General features: G+C 40.6%; 1 long non-coding RNA gene across 2 annotated transcripts in view; it reads left to right on the top strand.

Annotated features, from left to right (window-relative positions):
• Positions 1 to 11,872: 11,872 nt before the first annotated feature.
• Positions 11,873 to 21,501, top strand: part of LOC109281642 (uncharacterized) — a 66,626-nt gene continuing 56,997 nt past the window's right edge. For both annotated transcript variants that reach the window (XR_009459813.1, XR_002088368.2), the window contains exon 1: positions 11,873 to 11,956. This is a non-coding gene — a long non-coding RNA (uncharacterized LOC109281642). The remainder of the gene's footprint in view (positions 11,957 to 21,501) is intronic.

Genomic DNA, 21,501 nt, shown 5'->3' with positions numbered 1-21,501 from the left:
GGGCGCTGAGAGAAGTGCCAGTGGCACTTCTGGTTTTGCCACTGGCGCTTCTGGGGTTGGCAGTTGGCCACTGGGGGATCTCCCCACACTGGTCGGCGATCAGCCACTGGTGCACCCCTAGACTCAGGATTTGAATATGAGCTAGCAGTATGCCCTTGTTGCAAAGAAGGCTAACGGAAAACTGGGCTGCATTGGTAGGAACGGTGTCAGTAGGTCGAGGGAAGTGATTATTCCCCTCTATTCAGCATTGGTGAGGCCATATCTGGAGTACTGTGTTCAGTTTTGGTCCCCCTGCTACAGAAAGGATGTAAAGATATTGGAGAGAAACCATAGTTTCATAGTTTCATAGTAGCTAGGGTCAGGAGGGACCTGAACAGATCATCTAGCCTGACCCCCTGCCACAGGCAGGAATGAATGCTGGGTTCACAAGACCCCAGACAGGTGATCATCCAACCTCCTCTTGAATATGCCCAAGGTAGGGGCGAGGACCACTTCCCTGGGAAGTTGGTTCCAGATTTTGGCCACCCTAACTGTAAAATATTGCCTTCTGATCTCTAACCTAAACCTATTCTCCATCAGCTTATGACCATTGTTCCTCGTCACCCCAGGTGGTGCTGGGAAGAAAAGAGCTCTGCCTATTAGGTGTTGATCCCCCTTGATGAGCTTGTAGGCAGCCACCAGGTCCCCCCTCAGCCTTCTCTTGCTGAGGCTGAACAGGTTCAGGTCCTTCAGTCTCTCCTTGTAGGGCCTGTCCTGCTGACCTCTCACCAAGCGGGTGGCCATCCTTTGCACCCTCTCCAGGCTGGCCACATCCCTTTTGAAGTGCGGCGCCCAGTACTGGACCCCGTACTCCAACTGTGGCCTGACCAAAGTTGCATAGAGGGGGAGTATCACCTCTCTGGACCGGCTTGAGATGCACCTTTGGATGCATGACAAAGTATGGCTGGCCTTGCTGGCTGCAGTCTGGCATTGGCGGCTCATGTTCATTTTGGAGTCAATAATGACTCCGAGATCCCTTTCCGCCTCTGTGCTTTCAAGAAGGGAACTCCCCAGCCTGTATGTATGCTGTGGATTCCTTCTCCCAAGGTGCAGCACCCTGCATTTATCTACATTGAACCCCATCCTATTCTCATCTGCCCACTTTTGTAGTCTGTCTAAATCTAGTTGCAGCCTCTCTCTCCCTTCCAGCAGAGGGCAACAAAAATGTTGAGGGGCCTGGGGGTCATGACTTCTGAGGAAAGACTGAGGGAACTGGGCTTATTTAATCTAGAGAAGAGGAGACTGAGAGGGGATTTAATAGCAGCCTTCAACTACCTGAAGTGGGGTTCAAAAGAGGATGGAGCTAGACTGTTCTCAGTGGTGGCAGATGACAGAACAAGGAGCAACTGTTTCAAGTTGCAGCAAGGGATGTTTCGATTAGATATTAGGAATAATATTCTCTCTAGAGGGTAGTAAAACACTGGAACTGGTGACCCAGAGAGGTAGTGGAAGTTCCATTCTTGGAGGTTTTTGAGTCCTGGCTAGATATAGCCTTCAGTGGCATGAAATAGTTGGGGACGGTCCTGTTTTGAGCAGGGGGTTGGACTAGATGACCTTCTGAGGTCCCTTCCAATCCTTATTTTCTATGATTCTATGTAATAAGCAGGAAAGCAGGAGTGGGTAGGAATGGGTGGAGTTTTAATGTGTTAGGGTGTTGATTGGAGAGTTTGCTGTTCCTTTTCTTGTGGGTTGTTTTGAAGTCTAAGCCTTTGCCACTCTAAACCTTTTTGGAGAGGGCAAGATATGATATTGTAGTGATAGAATTTATCATTTATAGATGCTCCCTAACAAGAGACTGAGGGAGTTGGTGGTCCCTCAGGCAGCAGCTAGTTAGGAGTCAGCTAGAGAGATCTGGACAAAAGGTCTTCAGATATTGCATGCTGCTTCACAAATTAAGGTTTGTTGTTCTTCTCATTTATGTATTCCTGTGTTTATTGAACCCAGTAATCACTGCAGATGCAACTAATAATAATATCAGTAATAGAATAAGTTTAAAAAGGAAATGAAAAAATGTTTGTAATTTGCATTTGTTCCATTTGATTCAAATCACCAAAAGTTTCTTGAGCAAGCTTCAGATAAAAGGTCTTAGATTTGTCCTATCTCTTTTTGGATCTGTCCTGTCTTTGTTCTAATGAATCCAATGATTTGGATCTTATTTTTACCAATCTAAGATGGGATGTCTAGATCTATGTTAAATTGCACCATAACCTCTGGAGTTCAATGTAATGTTTTTCAAAGGAAGGTTTTGGGCAGGTGGTTTGGTAGAATGAATTTCAGTGGGATTGACACAGAGTACTATAATGTGCCTACTCTATTTTTTTTTGGCCCTCCGCACCAAGAATATTGTCCACTCCTTGCACACAACATTTTTACAAGAACACATTAGGCTTCAAAGATGAAGGTAGTGCAAGCTTTTTTTGTGTGTGTCTTGGTTTCACAAAACTCCAATGTACTTTCAAGATCTGGAAGTGGCTGGGAGAAAGTGTCATCATCAAGCAAGTCAATAAGAAACTAAATGGTACTAAATACAGTATCGGTTAGAATAAAAGTTGTGTGAAGGATACAGACAGCATGGTAGTGGTTGGTACAGCATGCATGCAGTATATGGTTCTAGTGCCTACAGTTATACACATGTGCGTGTGGGTACCTATACTACACATATAGTTTGCTTATAAGATTTAGTTTTGGAAAATACTTTGTTCATTTTCCAATTCTTTTCCAAGGATTTATGTTACAGACAACTAAATTATGCCTCAGTTCCTAAGCAAATTATGCAAAATTATACAACATCAATATTTTATATTTGAGAACCCTGAAGCAAGGACTTTCGACAGCTTTATGTCTGCAGCCTGCATCATACCCAGATGAATTCAGCAACTGATAAGTTACTCTTTTGCCTGAAACTTTATTCAGGTGTTTTGCAGGGTTTTTTAAATGCTTGCATTTCTCTATGATATTAATAAGAACGTCTCAAGGGTTTTTGTGTATAGAGGAAAATGGAAGTCACTGCAGTCCACTGTCTTTTTAGTGCTGTAGAAGACAAGAAGGTTATTCCCTGTATAGTTCTTAATTGATTTAAAACTTCACAGAATCAGGTAAAGGGAAGTAATGGATGAGAATATCTTACAGAGAATACTTAAGATTTCCTCATTTAATTCATTTTAATTAATGATTTCACCCTGCTTTCATCTAATAAGAAGGAGCTGGCATACCGAGATCACATGCATCTGCCCCTGAAGAGGTTGGCAAAACAAAAATCTTGTAATTATAAGTTAACAAGGATTCTTTGGCACCACTTGCTGGTTCCTGGGATGCAAAGTCTCTGAGTTAACGCCATAACTTTGACTCCAAATGGCACTGAATCAGGGGGTGGGTATGTGTATATTTCACTGTGCTCATTAATCTCCAGTGTGTTCCAATAACTACAGATCATATATCAGAAAATGCAGACTATAATGGTGATTTTAAAATAAAGCGTTCTGTTCATTATGCATATTATTATTAACAACTTTTCAAAGACATTCCTGTTTGAAAATCTCATGCAAAGCTTTGCAACCTATTTTTGGAAAGCTTTTTAATGAAGTATTACTTTTGTGTGTTTTCCGTTAATCTCATCTACTCATCTGGCTCTTTGTTGGTGCCAGTATACCCATGGCCAAATCTGTCTACTATAGTGAATTTATAAATTATTTCATGTATCTGGCATATGCAAGTGTTTAGGCTTTACTCTGGTTACTGTCACCATCGTATCTTGATACTAATCTTTCATCCTACAAATCTGAAGATCTATAATCAAAATGACTATACTGTCACATAGAATTAGGCCCCTAATAAAAGCACCAGTTCATCTAAGCCAGTGGTACTCAACTTTTTTAGATTCCAAGCATTCCTCCAAAACGTCTCTGAATTTAGGGGCACTCCATTTCAAAAAACTAATTTCAATTATTTTTTGACTACGGAAAAATAATAATTCTAATTCTTCAGGATGTATATCATACTATGGGTTGAAATCTCTGGGTTTATCTTGTGATTCATGTGCAGGTGTTTGCACCCTTAACAGTGCTAATATTGCACAGCATCCTGTGGCACCCTTCAAAGGATCTCATAGCGCCTCAGGATGCTGCAGCACTCCAGCTGAGAATCAGATTTAAGCACTTAAATTTGTGCTTAAAGTAGGGCAGGTCCATTCAACTTCTGAGGTGCTGGGGTCATGCGTGGACCCAGTCACATGCCCTGGGCCACATGGGCAGTACAGCCCTCCCTAACTATGTGAGCCTCGTGAGATCCCCACTTTACTGCAGCATGAGCAGTACCCTCCCACATCCCAGGCTGCATTGGAGCAGGATCACTGGGACCCCTCCTGCCATATTGCCCTGCCCCAGAAACCCCAGTCGTGGTAGCCATGTGACCAATGAAGGGAGTAGTAGCTGGGCACGAGCCCGTGGACTGCACATTAACTCCTCATAAGTGTCTAGTTGGATAGGCCTGGTGTAAGGCATGCACTTAAATGGCGTACTGCTGGAGTACTGCATCCAGTTCTGGGCTCCACACTTTAGAAAGGACGTGGAGAAACTTGAGGGAGTCCAGAGGAGAGCCACGTGCATGATCAGAGGGCAAGAGAACAGGTCTTATGAGGAGAGGCTGAGCGACATGGGACTTTTCAGCCTGGAGAAGCAAAGGTTCAGGGGTGACTTGGTGGCAGCCTCTAAGTATGTAAGGGGTGTACATCAGAAACTGGGAGAACATCTGTTCACCAGGGCACCCAAAGGGAAGACAAGGACTAATGGTCACAAACTGCTGGAAAACTGTTTTAGACTGGACATAAGGTAAAAAACTTCTTTACTGTCTGAGTCTCCAGAGTCTGGAATAGACTCCCCGCAGAAGTGGTGCAAGCACCTACTCTGGATACCTTTAAGAAATGCTTGGATGCTTACCATGCTGGGGTGACCTGACCCCAGCTGACTTCTTGTCCCTTGGGGAGGGGGCTGGACCTGATGATCTTGTGAGGTCCCTTCCAGGCCTAATGTCTATGAATCTATTAAATAGTTGGCTGAATTGGAACCATAGCAAATATGTTAGATGGACATATGCAAAAGGATTAGCAAAAGATTGGATGTGTGCCGTGAGGAAAGTGAAGTTGTGCCAATACTAGTGCTTGCTGCAGTCAGAGAAGCCTGAAGCCAATTAAATAAATAACTCTGGATCTCCAGAACTTTTAAACTTAGTCCCTGATCATGCACTCACTATAGAAACAAAACTAACTTTAAAAGCAATGGGAATGTTCCTTGAGTGAGAAAAAACAATATCGCTATCTTACTGTGGCCAACATGAAAAATGCCACCTGAAAACGCCAACTTACTTAGGAACAGTCAATAATATTTTACATGAAGAATTATGTTTGCTTATGCCCACAAGGAAGATGTATGTGGCAGTTTATAATGCCGTGTATTTAGAGGAAAGAGGAAATGTTTTTGATGTCACAAAATAAATCAATATTAGTGAAAAAATGGAGTTTAATTTTCTTTTGTACCAGATAGTATGATTGTACTTTGTTTTGTGGGTGTTCTTAGCAATGGTATAGTTTAATATTACTTCTCTGTGATCAGGGGAATGCCTAGAGTGGAATTCACTTTTTTTTTTTTTTTTTTGGCAATCTAGTGAAAAATGTGTTAGGAACATCCATCAAATATCAATAGCTGCATGCAGTTCTCAGTTATTAATATTGGTGAATTATAAGCAAGAGGCCCTAGTAAAATAAACAGAAGCTCTTTTTGTTTTTCTCAGAAGGTGTGTTTTCAGACTAGGAAGATGCCATGCTACTACTGTATCATGACCTCCCATTGAATTGATTAAATATTTTTCTTTTTTCATATGTACTATATTTTCTCGCATATCACCTGCAGCTTCCCCCCCCCCCGGCCCGCCAAAGCAACTGGTGGAAATTGGAGTGTGGAAATATAATATAATTCCCCTTGGATCCAGAAATTTGTCAATTGGGGAGTGGCAGCAGCATTAATTTAATATTGTTGCCCCTCACGCCCCCACAGCCACATTTCCAAACCAATGTGGAGCCCTCTGGCCAGATGATATGACCCCACATGCCAGATGGAGCTGGCACGTGGGGTTGGTTTGTGTCCATCCCAGTGCATGGCCCAAGATCCAGTGCATACCTACAAGGAACATTTTGCTTTCTTTGTGCTGCCTTCCAAAAACAAAGCGTGTCGTGTACACAGGGGTGTGCTGTATGCCAAATGTGTTCATCCTCTGACCTGTGGGCCAGATCCAACCCAGAGAGTCATGTAATCTGGCCTGTTGGTCTCTTCATGGGTCCAGAAATTTGGGAGTGGGGGAGTGGTGGCAATTAAGGTTGCTACTGTTCCTCCACTGCTGAATCTCCAAGCCCTACCGGGCTGGATCTTGTCTGGCTGCTTCAGGCTCTGGCCAGGTCATTCCAATGCAGCTGTACCGGGCCCCAGCCAGGAACCCTGTGAAGGCACCAGGCCTGGTTGGACTGGCCCCATGTGGTGGGATTGGGCCTATACTTTAGCATATACTGTAATGCCATATTTTCTCAATGCAGCCGTGGTGCCTAAGTTTTTCAGCCCACAGGCCAGATGAGCAGTACTGGGTCCATCTGTAGGTCTAACGGGCATGTGATGCTGACATAGCTGAGGCAGATGGAGCTGTGCAGGACTGGGGCCTGATGCAGCTTCATGAAAATGGTCTGGCTGAGGCCAACGCAGCTGTAGGGTGCCCAGCGAGGGCCCAATGTAACTGTGGGGAAATGGCTCAGCCAAGGCCTGATGCAAGCACAGAACCGAGCCCCAGATGGGCCATTCCTGCTTGGCCGGATCAGGCTCTGGCTCCGTGTGGCTGCATTGGCTCTGGCCAAGGTGTTTCCACAGGGCTGCATAGAGATCTGACCCTCAGGTGGATCTGGGACCTCTCCTCTGGCCTGTGGGCTGAGAAGGTCAGACACCACTGCTATACATGATAAAATATGGTACTATACACTGAAATCTAAGGTAATCATTTTCCATTTGCTATATTTGATGCTGCCTTCAAAATTGGAAAAATAAAACCTACATGAAGAGATAATTTGTTCAAGTTTGAGAAACTTTGTGAAGAACTAATGCTCATTAAAATCTCCTGGATACAGATCTATTAAATGACAAGAATCCTCTTAAGAGAAAGTCTTTGGCTCAGAAGCTGTAATTAACAAGTGTCAGGATAATTTGGTTTTATTTTAAATATGAAATGTTAAATAATGAACATACTTACATTTATAATTTTGCCAGAAGCTAGCCACAACCTCCTGGACCTATTTTCATTAGATCATTATGCATTACAATACTCATTAATACTTTGCAAAAACAACGAAGAAAATTTCACAGAATAAATATAGAAGAATGTTCAGCTTCATCCTGGGTTGTTTTGCAGCCCCACCGTTTCATTTTTTTTGAGGAATTTTCATGGTTTTTTCCCTTCTAATTTACAGTGAAATATTTTGCAATTGTATATTTTGATGCAGAGGAAAATCTTTGATTTTCAAGGTATTCTACCCTGAATTTTTCATTTACTTTATTCAGAAAAGGTACAATTTATTGTGAGTAATCATAGAAAATTATGGGCTGTATCCTGTAGTGATGAAAGTCAAGGTTTGGCCCAAGTAATGACTATGTAACTAGACCAACTGATGAGAAGCATCAGAAAAAGAAACATCATGAAAAGTAATGTTATGGATACATTCTTCATCCTCTAATCCCGCAAATGGAAAACAGAAACATTAGTATCACAGGCAGTATAAAATGAATAAGGGAAATAAAAGCCAAGTCTTATGCAAAAATGTAAGAGCACACAAGTGAGCTTTTTCTCTTTATACATTGTACCTGAGGTTATCAAAAGAACTTAACACAGGGTTGTGCCCCAACCCCACTGAAATTCACGCACAGTTGACTGCCTAACTCCCCAAGTCTCCTTTGGGAATCCTGCCTGTATGTTATCATTTTCTGGCTTAGAATATCACTCTTAAGCATAATAGAAAGGTGTTAACAAATACAGCAAGGGGACAACTCTGAGACAGAGTTTGGATGTTTGAAGCGGGGGCATTATTTAGTCTGAATTAGTTCTAGCTATAACAGATATAGTTTAAATATGGCAGTGTAGGAGAGACTGAAATTTAGAGTACTCAGAATGGTATGATACTAGTACAGAATAAGTTTGAAAAATGTGAATATAATTGGACATAAAACATGAGTTTATATATATTTTTTTACTAATGTATATATGCTTTTCAAACAGTTTTTCCATAAATTTTGAGTTTATGGAACACAGACAGAGATTTCTCTTATTTTGGTGTTTCGGGATGGGGGTTCTTAATTTTTCAGATTTTAAGTGATTAGAGAAGGGTTGTCCTATGCTTAGGAAGGTAAATTGGGTTGTGCAAAAGCTGGGGTCAGTTCTGTGCTTTGCCACAGGCTTCCTTATAACCCTCAGCAAATCATTTAACTTCTCTGTATGTCCATTGCCCATCTGTAAATGAGCATAATATCACTTCCCTCCTAGTGGCAATGTTGTAAGCTTAAAGCCATTAAAGATTGTGAAGAGCTCAGATACTACAATAATGGGGGTCATATGCTTATGATAGAGATGACATAGACACTTCTAGTAAAAACAATAGACTAGTAGATTATATTTCAGCAAATAATTGGACAAGGTATTTCCAGCATACAAACCTCTCATGTTAAGCTGGCAATTTTGGACATGCAAATAGCAGGTTGTGTTTTGTAGGAATAATTAATTGAGGGTCCAAATGATAGCATTCAGCCATATGATTAGCTTGAGGTGAAGAAAGGGATTCTGCATCGAGTTCCTTTAAGAATTAGTCTGTCTATGTTTTCATGCATCAGGAAGAATCTTTAATTGTACTAATATAGTGGTGAAATGAATTGTAGACTTTGTTCAGAGAGACAAGTGCTATGGCTGCTGTTATAAAAGGTCTCAGTAATATTATACTCCTTGATAATATCTATACTTTATTTGACTAAATAAAAATGTAATTGAATCTCCTTCTTCAGGGTGTTAGCAAATTGTGAGGAAGGAATGTTTACTGCATGTTGGTGATGGAAATATGGGAAGATGCTGGACTAGATAGATTTATTGTTTGATATTAGTATTGGTATTAATTCTTTAAAAAAATGAGGAGGGTTAGTTGCAGAACAACACTACAGGCAGTCCTCGACTTACAACGTTTTGAGTTACGTTTCGCACTTACAGTGTTTATAAATTGACACCCTGTTTCAACTTTCTGACATCAATTTTGACTTTACAATGCTTGATCTGACACCATGCCACACCAGCAAACAAGTTCACTGCGTTGCCCAACTCCCTGGAGAACGTCTGTCCAAACTTCCTTGCATACTTTCTTTAAGAAAGCAGACAAAACTCCAGAAAAACCTGCAGACAAGACTCCCGAGAAGACTCCAGCCAAGAACCCTTCAAAAAGTCCAGCAAAGTCACCTCAAAGAAGTCCTTCCAAATCAATATGATCGCTATTTACAATATAAATACATTAATGTAGCTATATTACTCATCTAGAATTGATTGAGTACAAAATTCTGGGTTATTTTTGGTGAAAATAGGTTATCAGGACCTGGTTCAGGAACCAATCCCCCATTTATAATATTGTTTCTTATGGAAAAATCGGTTCCGAGTTACAACGTTTCTACTTTCAGGAACCAGTTGTGTCCTAAGTCTGAGGACTGCCTGTATCAGCAGCTGTGCAGTATCAGACACAAAATGAAATATTTTTGAAACATTGTATCCAGGCATCCCAGGGTCACTGAAAAGACTTTTAGTTCAAAGTTAAATCAGTGCATCAGTAGTTACCCAACTCCAGTTATGCACCAGTGGATTTTGTCATAGTAAACTTGTGATGAAGTAATAATTCCAAGCCACTTCCTTTGCTTCTTAGAGATACCAATACAAATTTAGCTAAAACATTTTTGTCCTGCTTTCTGATAAGTTACACTTAAGTCATCACAACCTGTTTCTCTATCCAAATGAGCACTTTGGTCTATTTATCAAGTAGGAGATCCCTTCTTATCAATTCTGATACAAATATGGAGCTCTGTAGTTTTACATTCTAACTTGTAAGAGGGACGGGCCCTGCTGTGCCTGAGTTTTTTGACTGGTTCAGGCTTAACTTCCTGTCCTCCTCCTCTGTTTTGGACTCAGTCTTCTTTTTGTCTGGGATAAATTTATTTCTTTTGAGGAATTCAACAAAGATGTCCTTCCAATATGAAATATCAAGACTTGCTCAAATTAGAGGTGCAATTAACTCTCCCTGAGCTTTTTTCTTCTGAAGCTCTAACAGGAGATTATTGATAATGGCAAGAAAGAACACCAAACATACTTGGCTGAAGCCAAGTGTTCATATTGATCAAGCAAATACCTTTCAAATAGGTGACTGACCCATATAAGACATGTAGAATAAGTTTAATTCTGATGTCTCAATGAATGAGAATGTGGGAAGTTGTAATTGTCTACTGTTTGGGGGCAAGTATATGGATTCATAGAGGTCTCTAGGTGTCCAGATGTCCTGGATTTGCTGATATAAGTTATTTTTTGTTTTGGGTGGAGGTTAGTGAAGAGTCTGTGACAAAAATCCTTCATGTTATTCTAGAAAGTTTTCTTATTCCAGAACTCTTGCAATGTTTTTGGGTAGGATGTCCTACTCAATTCCTGCAGTGAGGGCTAAAGGTACAAGGAGTTGCAGAGAATGGATGCAGAGATTATTATAGCTTCTAAGATCTTTTAAATGGAAGTCCAGTGATGAGCTTTGGTATTGTTGGGTTCTGACCTCAGAGGACAAGATGCACACCAAAAGGCAGAAACATTTGACTGCATTTCCTGATCCTTAGGTTTGTGTATCACTAGGAAAATGACTCTCTCAGGCATGAAATCCCCATGGGATGAAATTTAACTCCAAACTGAAATAATTTATGGGTCTGGGGGAAGAAATAGCAAGATGAATTGTTGTTAGGGTCATGTTTATGAAACACCAAACCTTAACTTGCTGCAATTAGCCAAAGCTATAAGGCAGTGTACAAGGTTGCGTTTTTAATCATTGCAAATGTTACACGAATGTGAGTAGCTTGATTCAATTTATTAGAAATGTGTTACTACCATTTCAAGAAATAAAGCATTTATCACAAAATGATGATTTCTTCACTTAAGCTCATTAGGAAATCACACATCAATTCATGCATAATTGCAGGGGAATTTCTGCCACTCACTACAAATCATTACCACATTAGCTAAAGTTGACTTAATTTATCTGTGATTTGGAAAAGGTGGTATCTAAATAAGAGAATTAACTTAAACAAATGATGAGACTATCAACATCACCACAAAGGATTTCACCTCCTCTTATTTATTAGACAAAGGTGCACCTTTTAACTCTTTTATATGTAAAGCTTGTACTTTTCAATGAGCTCTAAAGCTTTTCTTTCCATGTCAGAAGCCCATATTATGGATCTAGTGCCAGGTACTTAATGAATAGTTGATAGTCAAGTCACGTTTACTTGCGCCAGACATGCTCATTGTTTTTAATGATCGTTGCAGTTTGAGATTGAATTGAAATGGGTGGGGGGAAGCTGGGAGACAAGGAAGAAACAAGTTTTGAAAGTGCTGGTAAGCTAGTTCCATAACAGCAAAGCAGAAAATGAGCACATTTCTTATGACAGTTGTATTTAAGCTGAGCAGTCTTTAAATTCTCAAAAAGGGAAGACAAGTTTCTTGTGGCTTAGTTCTTCCACTTTTGTCCCCCTCAAGGTATCGTAAGTGTGAGCACTACATGGACAATCCCTACACTAGGGCTGTGACCAGCCAATCTGGTGCCTTTCCCAGCAAGCTGGTAAGCTTTTACTTATTAATGGACTACTGGATATCTGTGTGCATGCGCTTGGCTGAAGTGGACTCTAAAGTGCATGAGAATGTGCTAAGCAGGCCTGTATTGTGCATGTAGAAATGCATTCTTACAAATATCTTGAAAGCCAAGCCTATGATTATACAGAAATACTGCTCTGTCTCCCAGGAATTACACTGCCCTTCATAATGAGATATATGCCTTGCTTTCAAACCATATATTCCTATTCTGTATTCAAATGTCACATCTCATTTACTGTTGTAAATATTGTACATATGGACATATAGAATCATGAAATTAAGTTAATAAAATATGTTAGACAAGCTTTGTTTTAAGCTTCCTTCTTGAATTATTATGCCTTTCATTTGGGTTCAGAATCATGCCACTCTCCCCAGTCTCTACAGTGTTATGAGATAATATTGACAGTATTGTTGTCTGCTCCATCCAGAGCTTGACTTCCTGGCAACATCTGAACTGTAGAGAAATGTTTGATCAATTATTTTACATTTTTAAAGTTTTGAATAAAACTTTTTAGGCGTCTTGTTTCTCTCTCTCTCTCTCTCTCTCTCTCTCTCTCTCTAGTATTTGGACATTCAAGAGTAACATGAAAGAAGTATTACTGCTGACCTCATAAACACATAGCATATTGTAATTCACCTCCTTTAACAAAGCACTGTCTCCAGATACTTATGTTTAAAAATTACAAAGGTGGTAAGGGTTTATTACCAGTATGTTTGGTTGTTTATTTTGGTAGTAAATAGTGCAATCATTTCATGTGTAGTGCTACTTCAGCCAGTGAATTATTATAATACGTCACACAAATAAAATGGATGGACATTTAATAATGTCTGTCCATTAAGTAATGACATTTCATTTGAAACAAATGTATACTAAGAAACAAACCCAACAAATTTTAGGACAGGGTGGTGGTCAGAAGCAGTGTTTCAGAGAATGGTATTAAAAAAGTGATTAGGTGTATGCATATACGAAGTCTAAAACACAAAGCTAATAGTAATTCCCTGTTAACGAATTAAATGTTCCATTTTCTATGTCGATTTGTTTTTTGGTAACTTGTACTTTTCTTTTCTTTTTATTTTACGTAGTCACTCGTAACCAAATTTGTAAAAGCACATACTGCAAGAATTTTGGTTCTTAATCTCATTTGTATCTTAGATTCATGTTATAAATATAATTAATGTCTTCAGCTTTAATTGCTCCTGGAATTTTAAATTTGGTTTGATTAAACTGGAAGTGGGAATTGCATCCTACATAGCAGACAATATCCTTGACAGAAAAGTGCCAACTTTGGCTATGGATGAGGAAATTGTAATGATAAAAAAAAAACCCAAACAGCCATCCTATTTGCTGTGACAGAGGCAGTTCAGTACATTGTATCAAAATGAATGGGCTTTGCATAATTGATTCCAACATAGTAGTTGCCTGAGGTCTAAGCTGCTCAAACCCAGAACTTATTAGCCATGCTACAAAGACTGAAAAGACGGAAGAAAACTGTGCCATCTGCTGAGGTTAGGTAGAGAATAACATCGCTTAATATACTGAAAGCTTTAAAAGTAGGACAGAACTAGTGAGGAGAAAACCCTTTCACATATTTATCAGGGCTCCCCTGCTCATCTCAGCAAACTATTCTAAAATGCTGCCCCGGACTGCTTCGGTAATGCCGAGTACTGAGTACTGCAACTTGCTTATCTGTATGCTTGATAATGCACATATTAAAATGCCAGCTCTGAAAGGTGTAATAGCTAAGTTCTGTTGCAAGGTCTGATACTGCTAGGATTAGCTAAAAATAATTGCAACTATAGATCCAAACTTTAAGAATGTAAATTTTGTGATTCACTCGGCATATGTCTTGTTGTATATTCACTTATTACCAGTTGCTTGTAAGGTTCTGCTGCTCTGTGAACTGCAAAGATTTTTCTTTGAATTTTCCAAATAGGAGAGCACTTTATGCCAGAAAAGCATAGGTAGGGGCCCCTGTATAACACACACAAACCAATCAGTCATATGTGCATTTATTTTTATAAATGAATGCAAAAATAAGTTGTTTTAGTCTCTGGCCTGCCTGTAATATTAGAAAATTGCATTGCCAAATGTCCATTAAACTAATTTCAGATTGGTTCCTGGAGTTGTGTGAAGAACCTGCTTGCCAGTAAAACAGAAGATTTAATAATGGACCAAACAGAGTAACTTTTTTTTTTTTAACTTACACGAGGGATGTCAAACCAATTTGACCCTATGGGGCCAGATGAGTGGCTAGAATGGGTTCACAGGCCAGATGACTGATGTGGGGCTGGCCCCACAGGCTGGATCAGGCCCCGGGACCTCCCCCCATTTCAGTCCAGGACCAGATGGGAAAAGGTCCAGCATCCTGGGCCCATGGCTGCCACTGCAGGAACAAGCTGTGGAGTCAGGTTTCTTCCTATGGTGCTGCTGAGGCTTCAGCACTTCAGCTCTTGCCTGGGCACTTGGCTACAGCCTCAGAAAGGTCCCCACTGTAAAGGTCATGGGACAGATGACCCAATTCTGCCCACCAGATCTGACCCATGAGCCATATATTTGACACTTGTGTCTTAAGCCTTATTTAGATGGTGCAAGTGACTAGAGAAAGCAAAGAGTTTACAGGAATTGATATATATGTTCCAGATTGAGAGCATAGACATGTTCCCTTCAAAGTCAGCTACAAAACTCTCCATTGTAATCAGTGGGAATGGGCTGAGGTTCATTATTGTGCTGCAAAACCATAGGAGATTAGCAATTGTCTTTGTGAATATGAAAGTTGTTTACTGAACCACAGCACCTGTCTCAATTTTGCCCTCATATATGAATATAAAAGCTATCAAAGTCAATAGTTGTTATCCATACATATAATGGACAGTAGAGATGATTCTTGGTGACCGAAGTGCTTAATATAATTAGTGTATTCCATGATGTAAATGCATGAGTTTCAGTACTTTAAAACATGGAGAAAAAATGTTTATAAGTTTTGAAGTTAAAGAAGGAGAAATCCATCCTAATTAAAATCAAAATCTTCTCTTTTGTTCTGAGGTAGTTCAACCTTCATGGAGCCATCCAGTCTGCTGTATAATCTATACCAGAGGTAGTAAACCTGGGGACAAGCAGCACAGCAGCAGGTAGTGGAGGAAGCAGACAACAGAGCAGCAGATCAGACATCGAGCACAGGGCAAGGAGCAGAAAGCAGAGCAGCAGCTTGGGCAGAGGAAGGGGATCATGGTGGCACTCGGGGAGAATGTGGGGCTAGTTTGTCAAGGTTCCTTGGGTGAATTTGATATCTTTTATTAGATCAACCCAAATGGTTGGAGAATAGTTATTAAGCAAGCTTTCGGGTTCAAAAACCCTTCATCAGGCTAAGGACGCTGCAGCAGTTGGTGTGTGCTCTTCCTGGATGGAATGAAAAGTAAACAAGCCAGGGCCTGGGCTGGGCTGGGGAGTCAGTTGCCAGTGGGCTAGTTTGTGGCACTCATTTCAAAAAGGTCATCCCCCACTGACCTATAAAAGGAACGTCCTTAAAAATACAAAGGGATAACTCATTACTTCTTTCTTTGGGTTCAGTTTTTAACCACCTGAACTTGCAAAATCCCTCACAACAAAGATATCAATAGGTGGTTTAAATTAAAAGACCCATTCTCATATATTTATTGAGCTCCAAGACCCACCCACTTTTTGAGTCTCCAGCCTGTGCTGGTGCAGGCATCAATTTTTTTCCTAGGGCTGAGTCATGATTTTCCAGGTTTATGCTGACATTGTTGAAGGGAAAAATATAGGTCAGTTTGTAATAACCTTAAAATATTTAGATATTGTACTTGTGAGCGCCTGGGAGAGCCCATCAAGAGGAAGGCATGTGGCAGCTCAACTTTGCCTTGCACAGCAAGTTTGACTGATAGTCAAGAGCTATTACTGTTAATCCTTAAATGACAGTTCTAGAGGACTGTGGATGAAGGAACAGGCCTGAAAACTTTTCTAGTTTCTTAAAAAAAGGCAGAAACCACTTTATAATGCTTTACTTAGCAAACTCTTAATGGAAAAATCTTGTTTGGTGTGCTATTTTCTGAAAACAAACATTGTTTAATCATAATTGATTAGTACAAAACTTTATGGCAATGGTTCTCAACCTTTTTAGACTCAAGGCACCCCTCCATAACTTTTGTGAATTGAGTGGCACCCCATTTCAAAAGCTTACTTCCTTGCAGAGGAGTTAAGCAGTGGGAGATGGGGGAACAGCCTGAGTCTGCTTATCTTCACATAGCTAAAGCCTAAGCCCACCCTTATCTGCTTACCGCTTTACACCTCCCTGATCGCCTCCCATCCTGTGGTATCCTTAAAGTTTTCCATGGCACCTCAAGGTGCCTGGAACCTAACAGATTGCAGTAGTTCTGGATGGGGGAATTGCAAAATCCAGGCTGCTACTTTTATCTGTATGTAACATACTAGCCTTTCTTATCTTTCTCAGACCCCGGACACCTTTCTCAAAAAAAAATTTCCTTTGTTCATCTTTCATCTAGTCAGCCCCAACAGTGATACAGGATCCAGTTTGGCAGGAATTTGAGAACCTCTTGCAAGGTACAGTGCATCCTCTGCGCCTGTTCACATCCATGTTTATCAAGTTGCCAAAGGAAGTACTCAGTAGGTAGGAAGATAGGACTAAGATCATGCAGGTCCTGATAATGCAGTCTTACAAATAGTCTTTCTTACATTTTTTTTCAATATTTATCACATTCTGTGCTTCATGGGGAAGCTCTGGAAAATGCCTAATGGGCTATGCAGGCCATTCTCTGGCAGAGCAGTGTGGTTCCTTACAGTATTCGGGAACTAATAGTGCTATTAACACTTTGTCAAGTCTAGTGTCCATTGTCCAAAGTGATAGTGTTTCTGTAGTGGCTAGCACAATGGGTCTTGGTCCACAGCTTAAGGCTCATGCATGCCATGGTGATACAGATAATTAATACTAATTCCTTTGGGAGACTGATCCATTGTGTTTCATTCTCAGGAAAACAGCAGTTGAAAAGCTTTTAGCATTTACTGTACCTGTGTACAGGCATTATGTTTGGAGAGCACAAGGCTACCTAGAGTTATATTTTCCTGATACGTCTCAATACAATGCAGATAAGGGTTAGGGATAGGAGTAAGTTTGACAAGTGCAGGGTCATGGTGGAAGTGCCCGGGGATACTGATAACCAGTAGTAGATAACACTCCCTTTGGAATCTGGAATTGAATTGGAAGGTCCAAAGTCTGAACACTTTTTTTCTACTACTACAAATGTATCTCATCCCTTTCTAGTGCCTGGTCCACATAGCATGTAGCAGCCTTTTACTGCCTCCAATAAAAGGGAGATGTCTATTTGGGCACTGCCTGCTAACGTTTTGGTGATTAGTATGAGTTCATGTGGTAATTCTTGTTTCTTCAGTTAAAAAATCTTAGGAACAAACATAAAAACAAACAGACAACAACCCCCCCCCCCCCTCGGCATCACCAAACCAAACCAAACCAAACCAAACCAAACCAAACCAAACCAAACCAAACCACTTAAAAGAATATTAAGGTTCCAAGTTAAGAGTTCCAGACTTAGAAAATATCAGGATTAAGTTTAGCAGTGCACTGTCATACAAATGCATATTTATATTGAACTGTGCAGATGGGTGTACTTGTGCATAATATATTTATATTAGGCTATAAGTTGTTGGAGGGTAGAATCATGTTCTGTTATGGTCGATAATGTACTGCATACAATTTTGCCACTAACATTTTGAATATAAAGATGTATAAAGTTTCCATATTAAAAGTTCACCATACTGCTTATCCTGTGTAACTACTGTGTTGTTTAGTTGCATATTTGTGTGTAAACCTTCTATGAACGGTAGGAGACTTTCTTGAATTTTTTAGCTTCTATTAAGTACTTTGGCTGTACTGAAAAGAAGAATCATTTCATGGTAGCATGCTGCAGCAGTTTATTCTCCCCAAGGTTTGCTTTGTCCCTTTGACTAGAGATTTCCAAGACAGGAAAAATGAGTTTAATAAAAAACATATATACGTATCCAGATTTAAATCTTTATGTCTGTTCTGTGTTCAGCAGCACATGGGTACATTAGCAATGCAGCATGCTGCTGCCATGGGGCAGAACTGAGCTTAGAGGCAGGCTCTAGCTCCCAAGGCCAGTGCCAGCATTCCTAATTAGATAGCTCTTGTAGAGGTTTGTTTGCAAAAAAAAATCTTTTTTTCTTACTGCTAGCTGAATGCTAGAATAGGCAGGGTTCCCCTGGCAGCTGCTGCTCCAGCGCTTTTTGTTATTCATTCTCCTCCTTTTATTTCTCTCTTACCCAGCGTTAATTCCTAGTAAAGGCATCTTACCTCCAGCTAAGAAAGTAGAAGAGAACAGCCCTCACCATAAGCCAGGCTGCCCTAAGAATGATCTGACTGGGCTGGCTGTAAAAGCTATGCAACTGGCACCCCCTTTTCCTTCTTCCCATCCCCAGCCCACCATTTTCACTGATGGCTGAACGCAGTATTTCCATAAGCCACAAGCATTCAAGACCTGGAGTGCCAAACATGGGAGGGTTTGTAGCAGGTGGCGCAAAGAAGGTTGCCAGCATGCTTCCCAATCCAGCAGACAGTGCTTCATTGCTTATTGGCACAACTAGATGTTTCTCTCATGTCAGAAGGCAAAGAACTGGCCCTTCTTAAGAACTACTCTCTGATGTCTTCAGCAGAATACAAATGGAATTTTTTCACCAGAAAATAAAATTATTTACAGCTGACATATATTAATTTTATTAGGAAAGCAGGAAGAGATGTTTCCCTCATAGTCAGACATTTCAGATGACTTTATTCTCTAGACTTGTTAAGAATTAGGGAAGCAGTTTCCTTATTATGCTCTCATTCAGTATATCGTTATAAAAACCATAGCTGTGGCTCTTTTTATAAGAGGAGTTAAATAAGAGGAGGTTATCAATTTCTGCTACTCCAGAGATTGTATCTTTGAGTGATTGCAGATGTTAGGAGTACATTCAGCTTCTGAAGAGTTATCTGCATGTTTTTAAAAGCTGTGCCTTTATGATCATTTACATTATAATAATTAGAAGAGGGGAAAGCTCTTTAACTTGTAGGTATACTGTGTTATGAAAGAAGAGCAGAAGGGCACACAGTGTACTACAGTAGCTGGTTTTAGTTGAGTGTACTGGTTTATTTTAGTTCTTCAAAAATTTGGCAAGAGGATTTGTCAGGGGCCCTCTCATCCCACAGTGGTTCAGTACTGACATATTAACCAATTACCTCTGTGTCATTGCAAGGGCAAGGAATGGACAGTGCCTTTGTCTCTCCTGTTTTATAACTGTGGCATATTGTTGGTTGTTCTTAGTCTTTCTGATTTTTTTGTGCCAGCTGTTTGTGTATGAGGATCTGCAGTGGTGATTTTGGGGGAACCCTTGGGTAAATGATTGCTTGTGAATGCAGTAGACTTGATGTTCCAGGAGGTCCCTTTCACATCTGTTTTTCTGTGACTTGGGAGACATAATGAGCAAAAGGCCAGATATTTTCCCCACATGACTCTCCATACTAACTTTTTGCCTATGTCCGCCACACCCCATCTCCCATTTCACCAAGCACTTAGCCTGTGCTGACTGAAATGCACCTGATTTATAATCCGGTGTGTGCAAGATCAATATCCTCAGAAGCTATAGAGCTGGCCCTCTAGCCAGACATTGAGGCTGAGAATTCTGGGAACCCGGGATGATGGATCACTGATTGGCCAGCTGAGAAAGGGGTTTGAAGGGAGCCTCCCACCCCCAGCACCGGACCCCCAGCAGATGCTAAGATTTTTTAATGTGGGGTTTGAAGTTATGCTCCCGATTCTCTATTTAGAAACATTTTCATAAGTGTTATGTACTCTTCACATTTGTTCCTTGGGCCACTTTTTGAACTGTCTGAATATGGATACCATGGCCTTTGTGCTTGAGAAAGAGAATGACAGGTATTGCTGCTTCTGTTTTCTGAGCACAATCATGTATGTTTGTGGGATGTACACATATCCCAGTACTGAGTCTGGAGTCATGCAGAAGCAACCCAAATGCTCTTTGCAGTGGTGGGAGTGCCTATTCTGAGATCAGAACACATGGACACAAGACATGCATACAAGTGCATGTGCTCCTCCCGCTTGAAGTGCCTTCTACTGAATCAAAATATTCCTGTGAGTCTCTGAAGAAGCAGGGAAAGAAAGAGAAGTGTGATAATGCATCTTGGAGAGCAACAGCTCCTGGTAAGTAAGCTTCCTTTCTCTCTTGAGAAATGCTTCTACATATCCCTACTTGTGGGAGCTTAACTAGAAGTACAGCCCTCTAGACACTAGTTGGGAAGAGCACTAATTAAATAATGACTACAGAACTGCTCTCCCCAATAGGGCGTCATAGTGACATGCCAAATCAAAAGTATAGTGCTTCACAAAAGCATGAATAGAGTACCAACATGCACATTTCTCCAACAGAAATGTGAAACAAAGCTGCCTTTAAATCTTGTAGAGTGGGGCCTCATGTCATATTCTGTGTACAAAGTTTGATTTATTTGGAAAATCTCTCAATAGGAGGAGATGTTTGGGAATAGATTGTAGTCTGTCACCAGAGCTAAAAATACGTTGAGTGACTTCCTAGTGGATTTGCTTTTCTAAACAATGATTCAACATTTTAAAATCAAGTTTATATAATCTAGCCTACCCATATAATGGATAGAGTTTGGGGAAGGATACTGATAAAAGATATGGATTGCTTGAAATGGAAATCTGAAACCACCTTCAGCAAAAATGTAGATTTAAGATAGAAAGCCACCATGTGCCTGTGGAACACAGTAAAATGCAAGTCAACCATTAAACCTTTTTAGTTCACTCAGTCCCACTGAGGATGTTATAGCTATTAAAAAGGCCATCTTTAGAGATAAGTGCTAAAAAGAGTACTTTCCCAGAGGTTTAAAAGGTGACTCCATCAGTCTTATAAGCAGTAAATTCAAGACATAAGATGGAGTAGGTTTCTAGTCTGGCAGGTGTACATTAGCAATTTTTTTTCAGAAAACTCTTAGTTATAGGATTACTGCAGATAGGAAAAACCTCATACTTGTGAATAGCAAGTCAAAATAGCAGATAGGCTTGAGTACCTTGTTTGAAGTATTTAGACAAAATGTTCAAAAAGCAATATTCCTAAAGATGGGGTGGGCAAAATAAGGTCCTCTGGCTGGCTCCAGCCCACTAAATGATTTTATCAGCTGCCCCTCTGAAGAAGAACTATACTATATCCAACCTGCAGTTGCTCTGGCTTTTGGTGCCTCTCGTCCTTCTCCCTTCCCCATGCCAGCCTGCTGCATGAGCAGCTGCTCAGGTGGCCAGGCAGCCAGTCTCCTCCCTGGCCTGGTGCACCCTGCCCTGCCCCCAGCCCTCAGTGTATCACCAAGGCAAGGGTGCTGAGCTCCTGGCTAGGCTTCTGCACAGTGAGGCTTTCTACATGCCACTCCAACCCTGTGG

The sequence above is a fragment of the Alligator mississippiensis genome, chromosome 2, assembly GCF_030867095.1.
Source record: "Alligator mississippiensis isolate rAllMis1 chromosome 2, rAllMis1, whole genome shotgun sequence".
Taxonomy (NCBI): domain Eukaryota; kingdom Metazoa; phylum Chordata; order Crocodylia; family Alligatoridae; genus Alligator; species Alligator mississippiensis.
This window is presented reverse-complemented; position numbering and strand designations above follow the sequence as displayed.